The 12,997-nt window shown below is 44.1% G+C and overlaps 1 long non-coding RNA gene and 1 pseudogene across 1 annotated transcript; both read left to right on the top strand.

Moving 5' to 3' along the window:
• The first annotated feature begins 265 nt into the window (after positions 1-265).
• On the top strand, positions 266-1,053 carry LOC114468904 (uncharacterized). Its single transcript, XR_003674689.1, has 3 exons — positions 266-686; positions 779-820; positions 887-1,053. It is a non-coding gene; the product is annotated as an uncharacterized LOC114468904 (long non-coding RNA).
• Positions 1,054-1,589: 536 nt separating this feature from the next.
• LOC114468220 (putative nuclease HARBI1) lies at positions 1,590-5,004 on the top strand (annotated as a pseudogene).
• Positions 5,005-12,997: the final 7,993 nt, after the last annotated feature.

The following is a 12,997-nucleotide window of genomic DNA, read 5'->3' as shown; positions in this document are numbered from 1 at the left end:
ATTTTTCATATCAGGCTATCATATCATAATACCCGTCCGACTGTCCGACTGTAATACCGGTCCGGCCGGAAACACTTCCGTTGTGACCGGTTTGCATTCGTGTTGTGACCTGTTTGCATTTGTGTTCGTTTCTGTAAATGCATTCACCTGACACTTCCCAGCCACCGTAGATGAGTGAGTGAGAGGGTGACTAATGGATGTTTGTATTTACAGAATGGTGGTCATGGCTGGAAATGATTGTTACCCAGCCAGTGAATTCCTGGAGCCGGATTTATACAAGTAGGATTTAGACATCCAGGATGAATGATTAAGCCTGGCTCACTGAATCCAAAACAAGAGCGTCCAGGCTTATTCGGTTGCATAAACACTAATCCAGGATGAGAAGACGCGAATTCATCAAGCCAGCTGAAAGCAATCCTGGATAAGTGTGCGCACCTGGCTCCTTAAATAGACCCCCGCCATCGATCACAGATTCACTGATTCACAATGACAACCAGAGCCGCATACTTCTTCCCGTCAAAGAAGGATATACTTTTGGAAGCGTATGAAAAGGTTAAAGATCAGCAGCAGCATCAGCAGCAGCAGCAGGAGGAGGAGGAGGAGGAGGAGGAGGAGCAGCAGAAGATGATAACGCTGATGATAACTTTGATGAGGAGAATGTCTCTATTGATTCAAGAAGGCTTGAGGTATCATGTAAAACTTGTGGAAGTACTCATTCAGTCTATAATGATGAAAAGTCGTCATGTGGTGCTCACACAAAATGTCATTTCTGTAACAGGACCCAGATGATGTACAGGGTAAAAGCCAGCTTGGCAAAATAGTGAGTATTAATGGAAGGATATTCTCATGCAAAATTCCCGTTGTGCTAATTGTCATGTGTTCACAGAGCTCACAGGTCATCAGACAGCTCTATGCAACACATCTAAAGAGGGAAATTCAACTATCAGAGGTCAACATTAACTATAAAAATAGACAGATGGCAGACCTCTCAGTGGACTCTGAGATTAAAAGGAGGACACTTCGAAAAATAAATCTTGAAATAAAAAAACTTGAGCGGGAGGTGAGTTATGCCTTCAATGCACACTGTATGTTGACTGTAACACAAACAATGTGTTTATCATTATGTATTTATTCTCCTTTCCTCCCCAGCTACGAGAAGATGAACAACAGTAAATAAAAGTTGACATGACATTTTGGTGTTTGCTTGTTTAATGTATGTACAGTTAGGGTTACTGTAGAGATGAGACTTGCCATTAAATCAGACTGTGGAATTGCCATCTGCCATCCTACCTAAGTGCTATGATTGGTTGGAAGTCACACAATAATGATCAACTGTATTATTAAGACTAGAAGAAATGCACATAATGTACCTGAAATGCAATTTCCCCAGACATATCAAAACACTTTATGACACAAATTGAGTAGTTGGAAGGTTGGAGGGAACATTTGAATCATTCTTTAAGGTAGTAGGTATCATGATTAAATAACCATTTGTAGCTTGTGAGGCTGCAAAGGTGTTCCTCGTGATGTCAAGCGATCCAATGGCCTATAAGAAGGCCCAAAATCATGTGTTCCTTCCTGCTCTAACAATGGCGTGCCCGTTTCTGGAAGAGATAATTGATGAGGAAGCACTCACGCTCAGGAGAGCCTTCAGGCAGGAGACAGTCTTCAGGGACAGGTCAGACCCATTGGCCTTCACTGACGACTACCTGTATGAAAGGTATAGATTTTCAGCAGATAGAATCTGGTACCTCTGCACACTGCTGGGTCCAAGGCTATGACAACAAACAGCACGCAACCCTGCTCTGAGTGTTACACAAATGGTGTGTGTGGCCCTACACTTTTTTGCAAGTGGAGGCTTTCTGTACTTTGTGGAGGATGCAGAAAATTTGAACAAGGTCACAATTTGCCGCACCGTGCGCAGTGTGTATGTGGCCATTAAGTCGTTGCTAGGTGTCTTCATGTCCTTCCCTGGCCACAGAAGACTCCGGCACATCAAGGAGGATTTTTATGGGATTGCAGGTAAAAGACATTACAAATTACATGACAAGTGTTAACAGTCATAGTAGGATGCTCACTGTTTTACAGGTTTCCCCAATGTCATTGGCACGACTGACTGCACCCACTTAAAAATAAAACCTCCCTCAGGTGCCCATGAGGGAGATTTTATTAACAGGAAATCCTTTCACAGCATTAATACTCAGGTAAATGTGACTTTTTGATATTTTCAATTAATGAGCACTCCTTGTGACGTGCATTGATTGGCTTATGTTCAACATCTTATTTTTTCACATGGTCTGCAATGCTGACTGCCTGATTAGTAATGTGGCAAAGTGGCCTGGCTCAGTCCATGACTCCAATGTCTCTAGGTCCTCTGGCATCTATCAGCGCCTGTCACAAGGTAAGCCACATCCTCTATAAATAACCACTTTTAACATCATGGCTGTGTCAAACATGTCACTCTATAAGATTGTAATTATTACATTTTGTATTCAAAGGGCAATTTTCTGGTGTACTGCTGGGGGACAGAGGTTATGCCTGCGAGCCCTTTTGCCTAACACCATTCACAGACCCACAGGAAAGACAGCAGGCCTACAACAATGCCCATGCAGAACAAGGGCACGTATTGAAATGACCTTTGGCCTCCTGAAGAAACGGTTCCAGTGTCTGCACCACCTGAGAGTCAGCCCAGACAGGGCATGTGACATTGACACAATGTGGCCTGCCTAAGGAAGGAGAGGGCTCACACAGTGCCAACAGACATTGACTGAGACAATCCGGCCATCTTTCCAGATGATGACAGTGGTCGACTGGTCAGAGACCAATATGTGTTGAATTATTTCAGTTAAGATCTATTTTGTACTTTTAAGTTACATATTGCCTGGAATTGCAGAGGAATTTATGTTGTGTTTTATTGATTTGGCCTATTGTGTTGTATACTCTGTGTATACAGGCCTGCCATTTCTGTTCATTTGTTAAATATGGATTTGTCCTGCAGCTATTTCAGTGTGTAGACATGCAGGGTGTATTATATAGACCTCTGAGAATGTGTATTTATTGTTGTTATACACTATGCTTTAACTATGTGCTTTCTATCTTGTAGAGCATGTTTTGAAAGGTGCTGATGGTTTACTTGCTTTGATTCATCGTTATTCAATAAAGGAACATCATGTTACTCTTTGCCATGTATTTATGTTTTAATGGGATGTGTATTTATATATATATATATATATATATATATATATATATATATATATATATATATATATATACTAAATTATTTAATAATAGCAAAATCATTTATCTAAAATGATTGCAATGAATGATCACACATTTTTAAATAATGACAGCGGGCCTTGTTAAATGTGATAATGTGTAGTGGGCAGTGGAATGAATATTGGTGTCCATTTGTGGTGACTGCTGACTGAGATAAGGGATAAGATTAAACAGATCCTGGAACTTAGCCTGGTCTGGAGCAGGCTAGCTCCACAGAATAAGTCTCCATGGTAACTTATGTCACATATCGCACTCTCCCCTATCCTACTTTTATGCAACCGGATCACGGATATGTTGATCCAGGATAAAAGACATATCCTGGCTTAATCCCTTATCCTACTTTTATGCAACAGGCCCCTGCTCTGAGGCTGTTTGTCATCATCAAAACGTTTACCTTTGACCCTGAGATAGAGATGTTCACAAGTTCAAGTCAAGTCTGTGAAAAATAAAAGTGCTGTTTCTTCAAAATGGGCATTGTGTTGTTTTTTAATGTATGTTAAGTGTGTTTTGTTCTAAAAATAAATAAATAAATAAAAAAACAGTTTTGGAAAGATAAAAAATAAAAGTTTCTATGTCCAACTTTGATTTGTGTTAAAATACTGTAGTACCTGAATTGAAAAATACTCAAATATATTTATGAGTAAAATTTTTTTTAATAGTAATTCATTGCTGTTTTGTCTCCACAAGGCATTTACAAAACATGGTAACTCTGAAAAACCCAAAGAATGCACTGACTTGCTCTGTTACACAAATCATGGAAACACATAGAAAAATTTACCTTATTTTTTAAAAGTGATTCTGTGATACCTTAAACATTTTGGATATTAAACCTGTTATTGATAGCTATTACTGTTAGACATGCAGGTTACACAATCTTTTAAGACATTTAATGCTGTGAGAAAATGCAATATGATGAAGGATAACAAGTAGGAATACACCACAGGAGGTCAGATTGTCATCATCAATTTTATGCAAAGTTAAAAACAAATATGAACTTTTGTGCAAACTTACTTGACGTCGCACCTCATGGTATGGAGGGTGAACAGATCTAAGTGCTGCTGCAACATGTTGTTGTGAGGCGTGCACTCCCTTGCTTGCTAGATAGCCAACCATCATCCTCCTTCCATAATGTGTTCCTGTCTAATAACATCAGAAAACAAATTGTTGTTAGACTTAGAATGACATTGCAAGATGTTTCTATGTGTAGTTGTAATTGCACATGGGAAATGTTTGGTTTGCTGAAGCACATTCAGGGACAAAAGCCCTTTGTTGGACAAGAAAAAGCCAGCATGTGCAGCTTATAAGGTACTTGTGTATTTGTCCACCTGTTCCTAACTGTAATTTCAAACACACTACACATTTAATAATGTGTAGTGTGTTTGAAATTTTTTCCTTCCTTTATTTAAAGAAAAAAAAAAAAAGTACATCATGAGTCACGTGTGATTTGTGGACCATGTTCTCCTCCTCCATTGTCGATGTGGCCGTTCGCAGCTGTGGCCGTGAAGTCTCTGGTGCCTGTTGCGGCGGCAATCCCCGAACCCGGTGGTGGAAGTAAGGGATGCCATCAAGCTGAAGAAGGAGACCTACCTGGCCTTTTTGGCGGGTAGGACTCCGGAGGCAGCCGAGAGGTATCGGCAGGCCAAGCGTGCTGCAGCCCGCGTGGTCGCAGAGGCAAAAACTCGGGTCTGGGAGGAGTTCGGAGAAGCCATGGAGGAGGACTATTGGTAGGCCTCGAAGAGATTCTGGCAATCCGTTCGGCGCCTCAGGAGGGGGAAGCAGTGCTTCACCAACACTGTTTACAGTGCAGGGGGGGAGCTGCTGACCTCAACTGGGGATGTTGTCGGGCGGTAGAAGGAGTACTTCGAGGGTCTCCTCAATCCCACTGCCACGTTTTCTGATGAGGAAGCAGAGGCTGAGGACTCAGTGGCGGACTCACCCATCACCCGGGCTGAAGTCACCGAGGTGGTTGAAAAGCTCCTCGGGGGCATGGCTCCGGGGGTGGATGAAATTCGTCCTGAGTACCTTAAGTCTCTGGATGTTGTAGGACTGTCTTGGTTGACACGTCTCTGCAACATCGTGCGGCAGTTGGGGACAGTGCCTCTGGATTGGCAGACCGGGGTGGTGGTCCCTCTCTTTAGGAAGGGGGATCGGAGGGTGTGCTCCAACTACAGAAGGATCACACTCCTCAGCCTCCCCGCCAAGGTCTACTCCAGGGTGCTGGAGAGGAGGATCCGGCCCATAGTCAAACCTCGGATTCAGGAGGAACAATGCGGTTTTCGTCCCGGTCGCGGCACACTGGACCAGCTCTATACCCTTCATCGGGTGCTCGAGGGTTTGTGGGAATTTGCCCAACCAGTTCACATGTGCTTTGTGGATCTGGAGAAGGCGTTCGACCGTGTCCCTCGTGGTGCCCTGTGGGGGGTTCTGCGGGAGTATGGGGTCCGGGGCCCTTTACTAAGGGCTGTCCGTTCCCTGTATGACCGCAGCAGGAGCCTGGTTCGCATTGCCGGCAGTAAGTCAGACCTGTTTCCAGTGCATGTTGGTCTCCGCCAGGGCTGCCCTTTGTCACCGGTTCTGTTCATTACTTTTATGGACAGCCAGGGACCGGAGGGAGTCTGCTGTTTGCAGATGATATTGTTCTGTTGGCTTCCTCAAATCAGGACCTTCAGCGTGCACTGGGGCGGTTTGCAGCCGAGTGTGAAGCGGCCGGGATGAGGATCAGCACCTCCAAATCTGAGGCCATGGTTCTCCACCGGAAAAAGGTGGCATCCCTTCTCTGGGTTGATGGAAAGTCCTTGCCTCAAGTGGAGGAGTTCAAGTAGCTCGGGGTCTTGTTCACGAGTGAGGGTAGGATGGAGCGTGAGATTGATAGATGGATCGGTGCGGCGTCAGCAGTGATGCGGTCGCTGTATCGGACTGTTGTGGTGAAGAGGGAGCTGAGTCGGGGGGCAAAGCTCTCAATTAACCAATCGATCTATATTCCTACCCTCACCTATGGTCATGAGATTTGGGTAATGACCGAAAGGACAAGATCTCGGATACAGGCGGCCGAAATGAGTTTCCTTCGCAGGGTGGCTGGGCGCACCCTTCGAGATAGGGTGAGAAGCTCAGTCACCCGGGAGGATCTCAGAGTAGAGTCGCTGCTCCTTCATGTCGAAAGGAGCCAGCTGAGGAGGCTCAGGCATCTGTTTCGGATGTCTCCTGGTCGCCTCCCTCGGGAGGTGTTTCAGGCATGTCCTATTGGGGAGAGGCCTTGTGGGTGGCCCAGGACACGCTGGAGGGACTATGTCTCTGAGCTGGCCTGGTGTCGCCTCGGGGTCCCCCCAGAACGGCTGGAGGAGGTGTGCGTGGATCGGGAGGTCTGGGCATCTCTGCTGAGACTGCTGCCTCCGCGACCCGGCCCCGGATAAAGCGGAAGAAGATGGATGGATGGATGGATGGATAATATATTCTATAATAAAATAATAATTAAAAGTTTAAAATATATACATTTTGTTGTTTTTAGTGTCTTTTTTCAGTCATTTTATTGATTTGGTCATTTTATGGGCATTTGGAGTGTTGTGTTTATGTCTTTTTCGTGTAATTTATGTTTACTTATTTTGTTTGTTTTTTGTAAATATGTGTTTTTGCTGTTGATTAGTGTGTTTTTTTAGATATTTTGGGTAATTTTGTTGTCTTATTGTAAATCTTGTGTGTTTTTTAGTTCGTTTTTGTGTGTTTTTACTTAATATGTGTATATTTGCCATATTTTTGTTTTACTTTGTGTGCATTTTTTTTTGTCATTTTCTAAATTATTCTTTTTTTTAGTCATTCCGTGTATATTTGTTGTGGTTTTGAGTTTTTGGTGTCATTTATGTCTATTTTTGGTGTTACTTTGTAGAATTTTCAGTTTTGTTTTTGTATATTTGTATATTGCTATATTGTTATTTACTTATTCTACAATATTCACTCATTGTGACAGTAAAATAGACCATCCTAAGTCAATCTACTGCAATAATTCCTCTCTCAACCAGTAGAAAATGCTGTGAACACCTGTAGGGGGATGAGCTTGGACAAGGAGTGATAAGATTTATAATATTAATTATTATTAATATTACAGTAATTTGCCAAGAGGTGCCATCTGAAATCGAGTTAGTTTTTCAGATCACTTAATTAGTAAATAATACCTTGTCCTCCAGGGTTGTGAACTCTTATCAAGACTATCTACTCTCCATATAATAAACCTTATGATTGTAATATTTTCATAAACCACAGACAACTTCTCAAAGTATAAACATTTATTAATCAAAACAAGTTAAAACCTACTAACACAATAAAGCTAAAAGAGTACTATGCTCACTAAACTAAGGATAAATGTATATACACTTTAAAGGTAAAAGCTTAGTAGAGAAAGAAAGAAAGAAGGAAAGAAAAGTAGCATGATTTCAGTGTGTGTGTGTGTGTGTGCGTGTGTGTGCATGTGTGTGTGTGTGTGAGCTTTAAGATCAGTATGGAACATGTGGCTGCAATTATTTTAGGCCCGATTAGAATTTGAGATCCAGAGTATCTCGGTTCTGATTGGTCCGTGGTCGGTGGTCCTTCTCTTGTGGCAGAGTGGACTGGCGAGAGGAGTCTGAAGGAGCAAAGCGTGGCTCTGGACCGCTGGAGTGTGTCCGAAAGGGTCCTTTCCTGGACTTGGTTCTGGCCTGTGTTAGGCTGGTCGGTTCTGTTCTTTGTTTAGCACGTTTCACAGCTCGTTCAGTCAGCAGGTTTCCACTGGTTCTGACCTGTGTTAGGCCTGTCTGGCCTTTATTCAGCGTGTGCAGGCTTTGTTCTTGTAGTTCAGTTTTCAGCTCCTTCAGGCGTGTTTCTTGGTTCTTGGTTCTTGGTTCTTGGTTCAGCATCTTCAGTTGGAACAGGACGTTTTATCTCTGGTGCGCGCAAGCTTGTTTAAAAGGTCTAATGAAAGAAAACACTTTGTTACAAAGAAAATAAAATATTAAAGAAGACGTACATAACACTGCAGTGGGCATCTTAGCGGCCAGCACCAAAATCCAATGATTTGAATTTTGCGCTTCGGTTTTATTGCGGTCTAAGCGATTCTATTGGCCGACGTGTTTTCGGGAGCCAATTAGATTGCTTTGGATGTTCTTGTGGGCTGTGGCTATCATGTATGTGTGATAAGAGATGAATGAATGAGAAACTCTTTGGGACAAGAAATATGACTATAACTCAGAAACTAGTTAGATTAAAACTTTCAAAACAAAATGAAAGCAGAGATCATATTTTCCCGGTTATTCTGGCACCAAACATGATATACTTCATGCAAAGTTAATGAGAGATATTCCTGAGAAACACTTTTACTGTAAAAACAATTATATGATCTTATTCTAAGCATGTCCTTGATTTCCTGTGAATGAAGAAAGTTAGTGGCAGTATAGAAAAAGACATTTCAAACTTTTATCAAAAATTTGTGTCCTTTTAGGATGTTTCATTGTTAGGGGAACAGTACAACACAAAGGGAAAGATTCTGCCATGCGCTTCACAGCGGGGGAAGGACAAACAGTCGTAAGTTCCTGTTCTCAGCTCTTTGTCTCTGTTTGAAAGTGGTCAAGAAGTGTGCCGTGGGATCTGTCATAGACATGACCTCCTACACACCTGATTATTCACAAAAAAATAAAAAAAAAATTACCATCATATGTCGGGAAACCGTATGAAATTTTAAAAATACCCTGATATAAATTTTTGGTCATACTGCCCAGCTCTCGCACTGTTGATGTCACTGTGCTCTTTTCAAAATATGACATTATTACTATTTTTGATAGATTTTTGTATCTTGTCTTGTCACATTGTGTTTCCTCCATGTCTGATCAGAGAAAAAAGGATCTTGAATAAATGCATACAGTAATAAGTAACGGAGCAAAGTCGGTCATACAGCCGCAATTAGACTGTTGTCATAGAGACAGGACAGACATGCAGCGCTTTTATTCGCAGCACAAACGCTTCATGCAAACACTCCCAAATGCACAACCAGTGCAGTTCTTTCTTGGAAAATGGTCACTCATTCCCGAGCGATCAGGGCACTTTTGAGCACAAAAAATATATTTGGTGAGAATTTTAAATAATAATTTATATGAAGTTATAGTTTATAGCCTAATACTGTATATAAATAAATATATATAGAGGCGGTACTTTGGGGACCGCCCAAGCAGGGGCCACCCCACGTCGCACCCACTGGTATGCAAGAGCGCGGCCCGCACCACCCACCCCGGAAGACCCCCGCCAGGAATGGCCAAGCCAGCCGGCCAAGCCCGCCGGCCCCCAAGAGTACCCCCCCGGGACCAGGAATCCCTAAGGGCGAGACCCTGGGCGAAGCCCCCCGGGGAGTCAAGCAGGACCGCACAGTCCCAGACGGAGCAAGGACAGCAGCCCAGGCCCCGCCGCCCACCGGACAGCGCAAGCCACAGGGCAATGCCACCCACTGACGCGCGAGCGACCGACGGTCACCACCGCAGGAAGGAGACACCCCAACGGCACCCACCCAGTGCGGAACAGCAGTCCCCAACTATGGGCGCCCCGGACCCACCCACCATTCTGCAGATAGCAGGACAGACCTACCAGGCAGCCGACAACAACCGCAACCACCGGAACAGCTAGCGCCGCCCCCAGCAAACAGCATCATCTCGAAGCGCCAAGCAACCCCGCCCCAACCCCGATACAGATGCCAGAACCCCCCAGCGCGCCCACCCCCCACACCGGCGAGACAGGCCCCCCGGGCCCGCCCAAGCAGGGCCATCCCGCCACCCACCAACTGACAAACGGGCGAACCTAAGCACCCCCAGCCAGGTCCCGCCAACCCACACCAAGTGCCACCAGCAGAGCCCCCCCCTCCCCACAGAGGCCATCCCCCGACCACACGACCGACACGAGACACCCCCCTCCGATGCCAGCACAGCCCGGAGGATGGTGGGCCCCAGGCCACCCGCCCCACCCCGCCAAAGGCAGCGCGGCGCCAAACCAAACGGCATCCAGTTCCCGGGCGGACGGCAGGAGAACGCGCCCCAACCAAAGACCCACCCCCGCCCTGGTAGCGCCAACAGGGCCCGGCGCACCCAACCAGCAGACCAACCACCCCCGACGCAGATCCGCCAGGGCAAGAACCACAGGCCGCGCCTCCACACACCCACCCAGCACAACTCAAGGGGGGGCCCCCGCATGGGCAAGGCCCCACCCCACCTTCGTCACACGCCGCACACCGGTCCACTCGGTCCCCCAAGTGAGCCAAAGGGGGAAGGGGGGGCGGGGGAGGGCATCGCGCTAGCGACATCCATGGCGACATCATGCGCCCAATAGGGATTTAAACTCCCAGCTGCATGATGGGGACATTTCTCAGTAATCATTGGTTGAGAGATGCAACATAACCATTTACAGTTTTTTTTCATTATTATGATCTTTTCAAAAACAAAAACAAAAAATGTTGTTACATATATACCTTGTGAACATCCTGGCTGGACGTGGAGGAGGAGGTCCAGCACAAGATGCCGAGGCTAAGGGTTGTGACTGGAACTGAAAAGTGCTTGGGGGCTGTCTGGTTGGAAGAGCTGCAAAGATTAATCAGTAATTGATAAGTTGTCAATAATTAAAGTCATCACAATGATCAGAATGACCATGTTCTAGATACTGAATTTGAAAACTTCAAGATATCCTGAATACAGCTCATATCTGAATCTTTTCTGCTTATTATCAGAGGTGAAAAGAAGCAAATAGATTACCTCAAGTTACTGTATTTCAGTATTTTTTGGGTGTATGTGCTAAATATGAGAAAAGTGAGATAAATAATGAAAATGTGTTAGCAAAAACTATTATACTAAATTTTTACACTTGGCACCCCATATGTCACAGTCTGATGAGGCAACACAACGCAATCTGCCTTTCTTTTTTTTTCATTCGTAATGTTCACTGTGTCACCAGATTACGCTCCTGCGTGTGTCCACCTCAACAATTAATACCTCCAACTCACATTGAGTGAAATTTGTTTTATTTGCTTGTTTTCCCCCTTGTTCCACCGTGAAATTTGCATTGGCATTAAGTGCCCTTATTTTTCACTGAGGACCTGCCCCCAAAATGTCTGTGTACGCCACTGAAAGGAACAATATTCCAGATAAATTTTTATGTCTTTTGATAATTAAAGTTCTTCACGTCACCTACCAGTGGTCATAATGATCACACTGATAAGTGCACTAGTCATATATGTTTCATCTTCATTCAGATGCTTTGTGTCTTTGGCACAGACCAGAATAAAAATATATTGTGGCCCACATTTGGGTGAGTGCTGGTATATTTGGTCGGTTTGTGGTGGACATCTCGTATTGCTATGGCAATACGAGATGCATTGTGGCCCAGATCTGGCAAACGGGTGTGGGCCATTATAGTGCCATCATTACACACAGTATATGGGCCAGACCAAAAACACTGAGTGTACGCCAGATGTGGGCCAGAATAACCACACACAGTGGCCCACATGGCCAGTGCTAGTTTATTTGGCCTTTTCTTGGCTGACATCTGGCTTTCTGATGGCTCGGTTGTGGCTGAGTTCTGGTAAACAGGCATGGGGACATCTGTGTGCCGTCATTCCATGCCAAATGTGGGCCGGGTGGACGTGTTAGATGTGGGCGAGAAAATCTATCTGGGAAGTGGTTAGAATTCTGTTTTCAGTCTCTAACTGTCAAAGAGAATGTGTGATGCTTCTTGTTCATGTCCTTACATGTATCATGACTACTCTCTTCCTATTTTCACACACAGCTAAGATGACGTATAGTTTCATGAATCTAAACTGAAAGTGTTAGTGGTTTATTTTGAAATTTATTCAGTTCACAGCAGCAGAGGTCACAACGCATGTCACTGGAGTTTTATCATACCGTGCGGGGGTCGATGTGGCGGGGGTGGATGAGGCAGTAAGGTTAGGGGTAAGGTTCAGGTTATGCCAGGGTTAAGGTTGAGGTTAAGGTTAGGCCAGGGTTAAGGTTATGATTAGGTTAACCTAAGATTAAGGTTAGGGTTAGGATAACGAACGACACTTAATGGCAGCCTTCATAACACCTTATTCATGTTAATGACAGGTGTCATGTCATAATAATAACAGCGTAATATCAGCATTTATTGATGAAACTTTAAATAAAGTGTTACCAAAAACATTAATAATCTGTAAGCACACAAGAAAATAACTGATTCAGAATGATCACTTGATTTATTTTATTAATTAGCCTACTGACATCTTTAGTGAGAATCTGTTTTTTTCTTCTTTTTGAAAAATAAATCTACCAAGCATTTAATTCTTCTTCACGCAAAGTCCTTTTCTGTTTTTCTCTCCACTTTTGCACAAGTAGGGGTCTAGATGGTGGCAAAGGGCTAATGCAAAGCAATGTTGCTCTTGCCATATTTGCACTTTTTTTGATGAGATTGTTTCCACTAGAGGATCGTCTGACAAAGTTTCCAATGTTGTCATGCTGTTTTCAATTTCTATTCACAGACCCCTGTGACAATTTGTGTACCCCTGGAGGTACCCGTACCCCACTTTGGGGACCTAGGCTTTAGGAGAACAACAAATCAGTCTTTCTTGCCTAATTGTCACAATGTGAGACTTGATGATAATGACGTCTGAGGTTTAAGTAAATAAAAACACAGGAAGCAAAAGAATTGTGCAATTCCCCCCAAAAAGTATTTTAATTTATTTTCTTGAAAT

Source organism: Gouania willdenowi, chromosome 8 (genome assembly GCF_900634775.1).
Source record: "Gouania willdenowi chromosome 8, fGouWil2.1, whole genome shotgun sequence".
In the NCBI taxonomy this organism is placed as follows: Eukaryota; Metazoa; Chordata; class Actinopteri; order Blenniiformes; family Gobiesocidae; genus Gouania; species Gouania willdenowi.
Note: the sequence above shows the minus strand (reverse complement) of the source record. Positions and strands in the feature narration are given on the sequence as shown.